We start from the raw sequence: 12,516 nt of genomic DNA, 5'->3' as shown, positions 1-12,516 counted from the left end.
TTCCTAGCACCAGGGGTAGAAAAGCCACACCTGCGTTTTGCAGGGTGTCCTGTCTGCACTCCAGAGCCTATGCCTGGTATTTTAAACTGGAAGAGGGTAGATGTAGACTAGATATTAGGAAGGAATTTTTTATTGTGAGACCAGTGAGGTTGTGAATGTCCCCTCCCTGTAAGCACTCAAGGCCAGGCTGGAGGGAGCTGTGAGCAACCTAGTCTAGAAGGAGGTCTCCCTGCCTATAGTGGAGGGTTGGCACGAGATGCTCTTAAAGGCCTCTTCCAATCCAAACCATTCTATGATTACTTCCATGGCATATACACAGACTGTGCTCCAAGCATTGGCACTCAGAAGCACGTGGATAGAATTGTCACCTGCATCAAACGCCAGTCTCTCTCTTTCCCATGAGCCTGAGATAGGTACAGAAAGTGCCTGCCAAGCTCACCTTCTCCATTCCCACAGGTAACTCACTCCTAGCACACACAGCATGCTATTTCCCATATGCACATTTCCATGCATGAATCCATGTATCTCCTCTTCTGGATTTCCTGATGACTTGTTTTATGAGATTGTTGCAGACAACACAGGGAGCATTTAAGCTGCTTGTGGACTGGCATCTAGTACAGCTCAAGCCACCTCTCAGCACCCCTTCAGCTTCTCCCTGCTCCTCCAGGAAGGCCTGGTTTTCCCTTAAGTCCTATACTCAACCAGCCAGCCTTCTGCAGGTGCCTCGGGTACCATAGGGCATAACAGACAGCACTCAGCACCTATATTTAGGCACTGGACATGAGCCTTTGCTGTCCAAATGGCATGCAGCTAGGGAGGAAATTCAGGTCCTATGTGCCAGATGAGTACACATGTGCTGTCCCAGCTCTTGTGCCCTGGGAGACCTTGTTGGTGCCATCAGCAGAGACAGAACAGCAGTTCCTGCCAACCATCAGCCCATCCCCATCTTTTTTTCCCTGTTCATTCCTATAGTTGTTTTGGCACTTGTGGAAACCCACAGAACGACATTCAAATCCCTCCTTTAAAGCATTTTCTTCTACTTTTGTATTCTGAGAAACCTTTTGTCACCAGTTGTGGCAGAAAAGCAATGGATGGCTGAACAACCCTACACCTCCACTGACCAAAAATGATTATTTTTACTTTTCCCATACCTCCATCATAGAGGAAATTGCAGGCTGGGCATGAAGGTTTGATTGTCAAATATACATATGGTCATATTCAGAGTAGGTATTTTTGTCTGAGTTGAATTAGCCACAAGTGCCACTAGATGTCACAGCTGCTTCATTGTTTATGTTACAAGTTTGGCTGAAGAATGAAAGCAAGGACTGTGCAGCAAAGCAGAACCAGGCTCCTGTCCTCAGGCCATTGTTGGAAGATGCTTTAGGACTGGCTTTTCTTGATTAATGACCTCATGCCCTGCTGTCGGGCTTGAAGGGAACCTGCAGGAAGCAGACAGTCAGGGAGGAGAAGGGGACATTGGAAGGGCACAAAAAGTTTTGCTGAAGGCAGGAAATCAAAGTGACCACAAAGATATGACCTTCTCTATGCTGATAATTTCACTGTTGGAAAAAAGTCACTTTTCTACACTTTTTCTGGGATTAACCAATAGCATTTACCTTGGTGCTGCTGATGCTTGCCAGTTGGAGCTCATGAAGACCTGCTTCCTCCTGCTGAAATATTTAAGAAATAACAAAAACATCAAGCAAACATAACGAAGCCAAACTCAGGGCATTTTCTGTCAAAGACAGCTAATTTTAGTGCCACACTGCTGCAGAGATTGGCTGCATCCCTGCCCTATTCATGGCAGAAAGGCAAATAACTGCATCACAAAGAAGCCAAGTGAATGGTAGGGGAAGAGTATTCTTCCTCCCTCCTCAGAGCAGCCCGATGTCTGTCTCCTCTCATGTCACCCATAGGAACCTGTTCATTCCCTGCATTTAGCTCTGAGGTTCCCAAAGGAGGATACATCTTTTCTGGAGGCTGGTTCAAACTAATTATCTCCCACAAACCTTCAGAGAATTTTCCTTCTCCTGAAGACACCGCAGTTAGAGCAGCAGCCTGTGCCATCGCTGTGCACGTGAAAGTCATAACAATGCTGGAGAGAATTAATTCCTTTATTCACTCTGTTGTGACCAATAATTGCGCCTGTGGATTCTGTTTTCACTCCACTGGCAACACTTATGTTACAAACAAAACCAAAACCGAATTCCTGTGAAATTGCTATGAAAGCATTCCCTGAAGGGGAAAGCAAAAATAAAAACAAGGGGGAAAGAATAAGAACAGTGGGAAAAAAAATTAAGAGAAGTCAGATGTGGTTCAGGAAATAGCTAAATACAATTTCCAGGATGAGCTCGCTTCTATGGCCGTGTGTCGTTACTTTAACCTTGTCCCACCTTGGCTGCAAATCTCCCGTTCTGTAGGGAGCTGCTACTAGGCTGTTGGAAGGCCCATCACTCATGGACACCCCACCTGGCACCTCTGCAAACAGCACCCTGTCTCCTGGAGCAAAGCAGCATCTGGCAGGATATGATTTGCTTCAAAAGCAGCCTCTAAATTTTAGCTTTGAAACAAAAGTCAACACTCTTCCATCCCTGGAACACTCAAGGTTGGGCTGGATGGGGCTCTGAGCACCTACCTGCCATCTACACCCAAAGCTGTAGATGTAGGTTTATTGCAAGGGAGTTGGACCAGAAGATCTTTAAAGGCCTCTTCCAACTCTAATGGTTCTATGATTCAGTACACACCATGCTCTCACTGCTATCTCTTGTCAGAGCTGCCAGATGAGTCTATGGGTCAGATGGAGGATGTATTTTCCAAGTAGGGACAGCATGGTGTCATCACACAACCCCTACTTCTAGGTCTTAATGGGAATTGGTCTTATCATCCCACAGAAATCAATAGTCAGAGGATTGGCATCATAACCAGCAACTGCAGCAAGGTTCCCTATTTACATCTGGAAGAAACTGATGGAGGAAACAACAAACTAACAGCAATTTCTCATCTCCAACTCCATCCTAACAAACCACACAGTCTCTGGCATGGATTTTTGGTCTCGCAGACAGCAATGTTCAAGATAAAGGTGATGGGGAACTTTCCTTCTGATGTGGCTTCCTTCCTTCTGCACTGTGGCTCTGTAGCTCAGCAAACTCTCTAAGGAATGCTTACAGAGAGAGAGGGACAAATGTAGAATCTTTGGAGTTGGAAGGTACCTCTTAAGGCCATTTAGTCCAACTCCCTCGCAATGAACAGGAACACCAGGTTGCCCAAGACCTTATCCAGCATCACCTTGAAAGTCTCCAGGTGTGCCTCACCACCAGTGAGTGGTTGGAAGGTGCACTGTGGAAAAGAGCTGGGCGTCTTTCAGCAGAGCAGGTGTGTGAACTCCATTCAAACACCATTTAAAGGAATATCTACAAGTTGACTACAAAGCATACATTTAAACGTCAGTGTAAATCCAGCTCTGAATAGACAAAGCATTAAGGCTGCCTCCCTCCTCTCTTCTAGATCTGAGAGCACATCATGAGGTGACTTTAATCAAAGCCAGGAATTTTTCACTTGGAAACTTCCAAAGGATTTGAATTTTTGTTGTTGTTGTTGTTGTTTTTTAGTTTGAAAAGAAACAAATGAGCTCATTTTCCCCACTGCACTTTGTACTGGCTACTGACAACAGTGGGAATTCAGTCCTGGAAGGAAGCTGCCATGCCCGTGCTCTCTAGCCCTCTAACGGGCTCTCGTTAATCATATCATAAAATGGGTGAGGTTGGAAGGGACCTTAAAGCCCATGCAGTTCCAGCCCAGTCCCAACCACTAGATCAGGCTGCCCAGACTTGGTAGGAACAACTCATACTAATGAGCTATGATGTGCTTAATCCCCATAAGAGCCCAGCTCCCAGGTCAAACCCCTACCCACAAAACAGCCTTTCACAGCATCCATAGCTTTCCACAGCTTCAGCTTTCCATCGTGTTCACAGCATTGTATCTTTGTTCACATGCTCATCTAAATAGAATCATACAACCATTAAGATCGGAAAAGACCTCCAAGATCATCTAATCCAAGCCCAACCCATCACTACCATGTCCACTAAATCTTGCATGCCTTCTCCATTCCCAATCCCACAAAATGTTAAAATTTAACATTTTAATGTTAAATTCTGTTTCTGCATAAGGCAGGAAAGCTCCCACCTGTCCACTGTGATAATGTGCAGACATCTCCTTTGCAGTCCATTGCTGATGAGTTGTCTGCAAACCAGATGTACACAGCTCACATCTGCAGAGCCACACAACCCTGGGGTTGCTCTGAACTCTCATTATTTCTCACTCCATCCCTCTGCATACACCAAGATGGTCTTGCAGACTCTGCTACACTGCTTCCAAGGCAAGCATTAATTGAAGGAAAACCCAGTTTAATTCCATCCCTAAAATGAAATGGAAAGGTGCAGGAACTTTGTGTCCCACTATGTTAATTCTTCAATGTCAATACTAATTCTGTACAGAATCAATGGGATTATTCACAGGTTTGCAATCACCCAAGCCCAAGTCTTGAGGAGGGCCACACCGCTCATCCTACATTCCCAACTAGACATACCCAGATGACAAAATATGACTTGGGTTGAATATCCTCATGCAGCAATAGGAAATTTGTGCCTTCTGCAGTGATTCTCCCAACGCTGTTCCTCCTTTTTTACCATAGGACCATCCACTGTGCCCATGAGTGCCGTGTGGCAAATTGGAACAGATGGCAGTGCCCCAAATTGCTCTTTTTATTCTTTTGTATATAATTTATTGTTCCTGCTTGGTTAGACTGGAGTAAGTAAGTTGATGTCATGGTCTTTTGGATGTGGCTTTTAAGGCTAAGTAACCAAGATGAGGGAAAAAATTAGATGTCCATTAACTAAGATTTAAAATAGCTAATTAAGATAGCAGCTGATGCATAGCTGGTGCATAGCTAAGCAATAGCTAAAATAAATAGCTGATGCACAGATATATGCATCATCTTAATGGTCTGCAGAGAAACAAGTAAATTAACAATACTGTGTGAAGGAGAGCATGGCTGTAATCATATCTCGGATAGCTGTCATATTCATAAATATAAGTAGTCAATGATGACAAGTCAATTATAAATATGTACTTACAAGAGGAAGGCCATGAGAAAGTTAAATATTTTCTTCCCCTTTATCAATTATTTGATGGACTTCAGTCATATTCCCACTGTATTCATTATTTTAAGGTGTTTTATTTAAGCTGTCTTAAAGAATTTTGGTATCTTGAGCAAGTAGGCACGTGTATTCATCAAAGATTTGGATGTTGCCTTCGTATATGTGGAAAGTATCACATTTGGTTGCCATTTGTGCTATGATAAAAATACAGAGCTATTCTAAAGATATAAAACTTGAATTGCCTGCATAAAGATTTTATTTTATTGATGGTTTTGGGAAGGGTTGCATCCAGTGTTGTTTTCTGAAGTTTTAGCAATGAGCAGTGATCTGTTCACGTTAATTTATCCATTTCTCTAATTACTCCTTGACATGTCCTTGTTATCCCTGTTCCCTGCCAGGAAGCCCCACTGAGCTCATCCTGGCTCCAAGCAGCTATGTGACACCGCAGCAGCATCAACACCCCAAAACACAGTCACAGTTTGAGCTGGAAGGGACCTTTAAAGACCATCTGGTCCAACTCCCTTGCAATGAGCAGGGACACACACAGCTCCATCAGGTGCTCAGAGCTCCGTCCAGCCTGACCTTGAGTGTGTCCAAGGACGGAGCATCCACCACTCCTCTGGGCAATCCGTGCCAGTGCCATTACTATCCTTATGGTAAAATAATTGTAAAATAATGCTCCTAAAAACCAACTGACTTATTTGTCTTGCAGAGCTGTAAGTGAGATGACTCTGGCCCTAATGTTTGGAAAATGCAGATGGAGGTGGGTGGGAAAAATGAACGCCTGCACTTCACTTCTGTACTCACGTGGATGGACTATGTGTGTGTACTGCAGGTGCATGGAGTTACTGTCCTTTTTATGACCAGATGCTGCTGTGGATAGGGTAAGTGCTGGGGAAAATCGATCTGCTTCAAGATCATTAGGAGTTCTGCTGCTGAGTGAAACACCAGCGCAGTTTTAACCTGAACGCCGATTTGCAGCATCACTGCTGTGAGAGCATCAGGTAAAATCAATGGGAGTGTTAGAAATAAGCTCTTGGTGCCATTAAAAGGTAAACAACCTGCCCAGGTCTTCTCGGATCAGCCTCAGCGCTACAGAGAGTTGCTTTCCTGGGGAAGGACAAGAATGAGTTCTTCCTGTCTTTGAACATCCCTTCTGTTGATGCTGCAGGGATTGGCAGCAGCACTAACTAGTGAAATGCCACCAGTACACGTAAAAGAAATATCAGAAACAAAATATATTCCCTATGAGAGGAAAAAAAAGAGGCCAACAATGTTTCAAAATATTTTCTGGAAAGTTTCTCATTATTGAATTCTAAAAAATTTTTTTTTTTTTTTCTTTAAACATGAAATGTATTTGAAATGTAACTCCTTATATTTCCAGGACAGTATTTCTATCCAGAAAGCGTTGCTGGCCCTGATGTGCACTCAATAAAGGATGGCAGTTAACCCTGGCCTGCAGGGTCTTTAAGGCTGTGTGAGACCCACAGAATCATAGAAAGACTTGGGTTGGAGGGGTCTTTAAAGATCATCAAGTCCCAACCCCACTGCTGTGGGTAGAGTTACCAGCCACCAGACCAGGTTGCCCAGGGTCCATTGGCATCTCATTGGGCTGCCAATTTCCCACTGAGAAGAGATAGAATTTAGATTAAAAACAGTTTAGAAGCCATCTGTGATCCCTAATGCACTGCATCCACTGTGTTGTGTTGTTCTTTTGGGTCTTCAAACCCAGTCATCAGGTCTAAAGAGACGCATTTACAGAGGCATAAATGACAGATTCCAAAGTAATTTTTTTATTTTATTTTTTTTCCAGTTGTAAGCACACATCCTGCAACAAGTGGAACAAGTTCTAGGAGCTCTAGAGCTGAGAAAGTCCAAGTTCAAATGAAAAACTGAGACTTTACTAGCTTGGTATAAGACTTTATATATGTATATAATATACAGGCTGCTCTGGGCAGCCTGGTGTGGTGGTTGGCAACCTTGCCCATGGCAGGAGGGTTGAAATTAGATGATCTTTGAGATCCTTTTCAACCCAGGCCATTCTCTGATTCTCTGGTTCTATCATATAGCATAAGTTGAGGGGTTTGTGTTTGTTGTTTTGTTTTAATCTTGCTTTATCCTAGTGATGTTTTTCCAAAACAAATAGCTGTGCCACTGACTTCAGTTCAGTTTCCTGCCTCTAGTTGTCGAGATGGCTGAGAACTAACCACCCTAAGAGATTTCTACTGAGCTGATTTTCAATGGATGAGAGCACTGCAGGAGGAAACTCAAACATCCCTACCACCCATTCAAACAGCAGCATGAACTGTAAAGATTTCCTGTATCCTGAAGAGCAGTATGATAAGGATTGGGCTCTGGGACTGGGGCGGGTGTGCCAGGAGGGGTCAGGTCCTGTCTGTAATAGATGGGATGAGCTGATTTGGCTCTTTCCATCGGGCTCCACGCTTGCTCAAGCTGCACACGTAGCTTTCGATTGGCAAGTTGTATGGACAAATGCTATTACTGATGCAGTAAAACTAGGAATAAGTTGCTCCTGTTCCTGCTTTCTCTATTTGATCAGCAAAACGCACGCAGAGAGAGATCGATAGACAGAGAAATGTATTAGAGCAGATGGTATTTGCCTACGCCTCGCAGCTGTCTGGCTGAATAGCAATATTGATCCTGTAAATAATGACATCCCTAAAATATTGTCTGTATTCTTCGAGCAATAAATGTAGGCCTTGGGGCATGAATGTCTCCACTGAATGCATTTCTCTCAGGAAAAGCATTGCTATCCTCCACAGAGCACCTGCAGAATGGGCTCTCTCACATTGACCACATCTTATTTATTTCTCTTGCAGTACCAAATGAAAACCAGAAAGGTAATCAGATTTCTTTTCCCTCTTTTTTAATATGTGGTCCAGAATTTATTTAATCCAGAAATGTTGAAGTCTTCTAAGCAGCCGCTGACTTAAAGAGGCTTATTTGTCCCTTTATAACTAAAATATCCCAAATCTGGAGGATTTAAAACAGCAAGTTTTAAAGTAGGAACACTGCACACTTAGTAAGGAAGGGCTTGTATTACAGAACTGAAGAACACATCACAGCTCTACCAAAGCTGTGGAAGACTTTCGGCCAAAATACATGCTCTGCCCTTTCTTCCATACCCTGGTGACTTGTCATGAGTGGTGATCCTGAGGGTTCAGTACTGAGGCTGGTCCTGTTTAATATATTTATTGATGATCTGCATGAGGGGATTGAGATTGTCTAATTAAGATTGCAGATGGCACCAAGTTGGGAGGAAATCTGTCTGCAGGTAGGAATGCCCTACACAGGGATCTGGATAGGCCAGTTATATGAGATTCAACAAGACCAAGTGCTGGGTCCTGCACTTTGGTCACAACAACTCCATGCACTGCTACAGGCTTGGGGCAGTTGTACTTCTTGCCATCTCAGCAGAGAAAAATGTTAAATAACGACTTGCTCTTCAATAATACAAGAATTTGGGTGTACAAGATTTTGGTAAGGAGCTGACAGATTTGGATTCCTTGCTGGACTGGTCCAATCCTCACTAAACCATACATAAACTCAAGAAGAAAATGGAAAGATCCTCTCTGAAAAGCTGCACTCCATTAAGGATAAGAGGAAGGCAAAGCTCCTTTTTCAAGCAAGGAATTAAGGTAGTAAGACAAGTGTCACAGTGTACTGTCTGCATCTACAGTGATGCTTTTCAATTTAATTTGTCATTTCCAAATACATTATGTTGGAATTAAACTGGATGGTTTATTAGAACCTGATTAGCAGAAGACTCTGCACTGTAGCATATCTTACAAGCTACTGAAATTAAGGCTTTGAAAATGTGTTAGGGGAACTTATGCTTAATTACCAATTTTGATGTTTGATGTTAGGTTTTTTTTTAATCAGCCTTGCACTGGAAGAGTACCATGAGGGAATGAGGAGGTTGGTGTTGGTGTACAAAGAAGGGATGATCCCAGTTGCAGATACTTTGGCTTCTGTGATATTTTTATGCATGACCAAGTTTATGTGCACATTTTTACAGATATAGCATTGGATTAACTCTGAATTTGGAGTGATTAAAGAATATTCCTAATTCAACATCCCAAGTTGAACTGGATATTAACAGCTCCTCCAGACTTACTGATTACATACAGATGAGCAAAGAGAAGGCTTTCCTCATTTGCGAGATGGTTCTGACTATATGTTTAAAGGATATTAATTCTCATTATACCTGATTAATACTCATTACAGCTCATTTTTCTTACTGGTTATAATGTGCTCATGTTCTCTTTATCACTTGGATTAGAATCATTTGTTTTAATACATGGAGCAGACATACTCTGTGCTGCCTGCTCAATTATTTCAGTTTCCTTCTATGTCAGGTTCCACAGTACAATAATTAGATCATAAAACGAGACCCACAGAGACAATAATAAAAACCTGACCGGTGGTAAAACTTGTTTGATAACATGGAACAAGGTGAATCACTTTAACTAAACTCTTAATTTATTTCTCCTTAGTTAATTCAGCTTAATTAGATAACCTGCTAACCAAAGGTTAATTCAGTCCTACCTGAAGCACTCTACTATTATATCTGTGTTGCTGTTCTTTTTTTTCTTTTTGAACAATACTAGTGCTTTATTTCCTCTCTTCCTCATTAATTTTACTGCTGCTGTTGATCTTCCTAGACATATTTGTTTTCTCCAAGGCCAAGCTAATCCATAATTCAGTGCAAGTGGCCAATCAGCTGTGCATTACCCACAGTGCAGAAAGCAATGCCAGGGTTTGCGTGCAGGGATGGATTGCAACCTCTCACCATGAAAAGCATTGGGTAACAGGGAAAGGTAACAGGGAATGCTGCGATATCACACCCTAAATAGTCACAGCTCCCCTGCCTTGGGCACTGGAAGGACATCTCTTGCCATTTGTTTTGGATTTGTTTTGCAATGTCATCTTCAAAAAATATGTCACTGCTCTTCTTCCTGAGCAGACGCAGCAGCCTTGTTACTACAGGCAAGTTGAAGTCAAATCAAAACCAGAGATGTTAAAATCAAATGCAGCAAACACAACTGAAAAGAAAGCAAGGGAAGGGATTGTGCTATGCTACATTTGTGTGGCCTCACCTCACCGTGAACAGGTTTGGGACACAATATAAGGATATAAAACCACTAGAGAGCATCCAAAGGAGAGTTGTGGAAATGGTGAAGGTCCTAGAAGGTAATGTGTATGAAGAGCAGCTGAGATCCCTTGGTTTGTTCAGTCTGAAGAAGAGGAGGCTGAGGGGAGACCTCAGGACAGCCTAGAAGTGAGGTGTTTTCCGGTAACAACAACAGAGAATGGCACGGAGTTGTGTCAGGGAAGAGTGGGAAAGGACTTTAAATGCCATTCAACTCCAACTCCCTGTCATAGGCAGGGATACCTCCCACCAGATCAGGATGCCCAAAGCCTCACCAGGCATCACAGAATCACAGAATGGCCAGGGTTGGAAGGGACCTCAAGGATCATGAATCTCCAACCCCCTGCCACACGCAGGGCCTCCAACCTCCACAATTAATACTAGACCAGGCTGCCCAGGGCCCCATCCAACCTGGCATTGAACACCTCCAGGGACAGGGCTTCCACAACCTCTCTGGGCAGCTGTTCCATTGCCTTGTGTTGATGAGCAGGGAATCTGCGCCAAAATCTGCACAAAACCTCCAGAACCAGTGCAGACACCAATCTTTCTCCAGCACTGCAGATGTTTTAATTCTAACCCTGTGGTACACTGAAATGCACATGCAGCCTCTCTGCTCAAAGTTCCCCCAGCAGAGAAAGCCGTCACAGAAATACCAGGCTGTGCCACGAGCATCTTAAGCACCCAGAGAAGCTGAAGAATTAAACCTGCCGTGCTCAGGCTTAGATTTAACGAGCCCCTGCTAAGCACAGAGCTGGATGAGATCATATTTGGTCTGAGGCCAGAAAGAAATGGTGCGGTAATGGTTTCATTGGCTTTTTGAGAAGGGGCTGCCTGACTTCAGAGAGTCAACAGCAACACTCCTCCTGCTAATCTCATTTTCAGAAGCGTGCTGTGTGAGAAGAAGCTTCCTCACAAAGTTTTGCTTGATTGCTCTCTGTTTATCTAGAATTACATTAGGAGTCCAAGACTATCTGAAAACAGCCCGCGGCAATCCAGACGGAGTTGTGATTTTGTGAACAGCTTCAGCAGCATCAGATTTGTGAGAAGAGAAACTTCAGCACTTCCAGCAAGTTGTTGGCTGGAAGGTAGCCAGTTTGGTCACTGTGAAGTGCTTCAGAATTAACAGAATGGATGTCCAGAAAAGGCAAAATTTAAAGAAAGACAAAATTATTTTACACACACAGGTTTCAGACATCAGATTTAAGAAAGGTGAATGGCAAGTGCTGCAACTAACAAGTGATGGTTAGAGAATCTGGTTAATGTAAAATAAAGTAGTGTATTTACCTTAAGCGGAAAGAAATCAAATGCAACAGGATCTGGATGCAGTGCCCATGTAAGGGGAAAAAGCAGACAGAAGCTTTTAGTGGAATCAGAGCACAAGTTAGTCTCAACAAGTATTTTGTGTTGTTCCCAAAATAGTCACCTTAAGATGAACATCTGTTATAACAGCTCTTTATTTCAGTGTCTATTACACAAAAAGAGGGCTTGCATTTTGACACCAGAATCATGCAAAGCACCTATACACAGAGAACAAGATACTGAATGAGTGTCTCTCTCCTGCTACATATGGTAAACTTAGGCAGGAAGACTCGGTTTTCCCTTGCATTCCACTCTATCCTTCTACAAATCAACCAGCTGTGAGAGCTGATAATTAACCTTCATTCTAAACCAAATAATTTGCCACTGAACACTGCCCTAAAATGCTCAAATGTGCTTTTGTAAACTTCATCAAGTGCCCAGTTCTGCTCTCATTATACAAGGACGAAATCCCGAATATCTCCAGCTACTGGAACAGACTTTAATCAGAGGTACTAGATCAAAGCAGTTGTAGAACAGAATTTGGCTCGAAGGATGAACATCTCTTCCATACAGAGGCCCCAAAAAGGCCCCTTTTAATGTCCCAGACACAGGGATGCAATGTCCTTAGGCTCAGAGATTTGTCATATGCACAGAGGATTAACTAGACATCCTCAACTATTAAAAAACAGTGGTATAGAAAAATAAAAGGCATAAAATACCGAACCAAAAAGGTTCCAAATAAGGCATCAGTCGGTCCCAACTGGATGTGCTCCCATTACGTACATCATCCTCCCAGCCAGAGTGGTTAAGGATGATTTATTAGGATAGTAACACCAATCACCGAGCACTAAGAGCGACCAGGAAGGTTCAAGTTCAGTTCAAAAAAAG

This window comes from Tetrao urogallus (genome assembly GCF_951394365.1).
Source record: "Tetrao urogallus genome assembly, chromosome: 4".
NCBI lineage: Eukaryota > Metazoa > Chordata > Aves > Galliformes > Phasianidae > Tetrao > Tetrao urogallus.
Note: the sequence above shows the minus strand (reverse complement) of the source record.